Below are 1,487 nucleotides of genomic sequence, written 5' to 3'. Positions count from 1 at the left end.
CTAGAACGCCCTAGTTTTGGACGTGATTATGCAAGTCGATGCCTGGAGCCCTTCTGATACAGCATAAGGGGAGGGCATTTAATCTGTTTTCTTAATCCTGAGCGCACATACTCGATACATCTTCATACTAGTGTTGTTTGCCAGCATCGGGTTGCTCAAGACTCTCTTTGCTGTGCAAGCCATTACTGTTGCTGCTTTGACGATCCGGGTGTTCAGCTTGGTGTCAAAGAGAGATTGCTTGCGATGGTGGAGCCAAGGTTGGCGAGGCCTCTACCACTTCAAGGGTGGAGTCGCTGAGGGAGATGTTGGGGATACTTCTGGTGCCTTGCCAAGCAGCAAGCAAGCCATTGTCGGGCTTCCATCGTATGCACCGTCAGGTTAGCACTATCGGCAAGTAGCATCATTTTCGTCTTCGGTGCAAGGTTAAAGTCTGGTGTGAATGCACACACCATCGCCTGACTGCCTGAAGGCCAAAATAACATACCAGATAAGGCATCAGAGCAAATACACATTACTCTTTCTCTCTATTCCTGATAAGGAATGCGGATAAAGAAGTACCATCATAGTATGCATCCCTGGAAGCTTGAGAGAGAATCCAATCCTCTGCAGATGTGCAGAGATCTTCCCTCGTGACCAATTCCAAAGCTTTAGTTAGATTAATGGAGGCAATGTGCAGAGGTCTTTTTTGCTCGGACCCTTCTCTTGCAGCTGTTGTAGAGAGATCGTGCCAATTGTTGATCTTTCTTATGTGATTCCTCGGGGTTCAAGTGACTGTGGATTCTGGAATTCCAGGTAAATGCTTTTCCTGCAATATTCAAAAGGAAATTCTTTAGTAATTACCGAGACACTGCCATCCTCTTTTGTTCCATAAAAAACATAATGATGTTACCATCATCCAAGCCCTGAGACGCTGTCGCTTTTTTTAAACACTGACAGGAGGATATGTAAATGGCTGAGGAGCTCTGCCATAGGCTAAGGAGCTTGTGGCCTTTCTGAGTTCTGTGGACGATGGATTTCGAACTCTGCCATGACAGTCAGGAAATTGGTATTTTCAACTGCTGTTTCAGTGACAACGATCACCCTTACATCTCGGGATGCCCTACTTAACTCTCCATATTTTGCCGCTGTCTGTTATGGTGTCGCCTGAAGTGAGCTTTTGTGGTTCACTATTGTTAGCGCTAGTGCCAAAGGATTTCTTCATGCCACTATAAATGACATCAGATGTCCCCTTTGGCAGATGCTCTGACATTGTATCAGCCAGTAACTTATAGCTGAACGGCGTTGCTCTCATAGCAGTGGCTGCTGCCTCAAGAACAGCAGCTTCTGCATCGAGCCTGCCTCTCCCTCTCCTAAGTGTCCGTGGCAGATTTCTATGCGGTCTGGGAGGACCCTTTCAACGTTCTTGGCAGAATGATGTGCATCTCCCTCTCGACCTTGCTGATAGAGTCAAGGAAAACAGATATTCTATTTCGCAAAGCTTTTCCTTT

The sequence above is a fragment of the Penaeus monodon genome, chromosome 34 (genome assembly GCF_015228065.2).
Source record: "Penaeus monodon isolate SGIC_2016 chromosome 34, NSTDA_Pmon_1, whole genome shotgun sequence".
NCBI lineage: Eukaryota > Metazoa > Arthropoda > Malacostraca > Decapoda > Penaeidae > Penaeus > Penaeus monodon.
Note: the sequence above shows the minus strand (reverse complement) of the source record.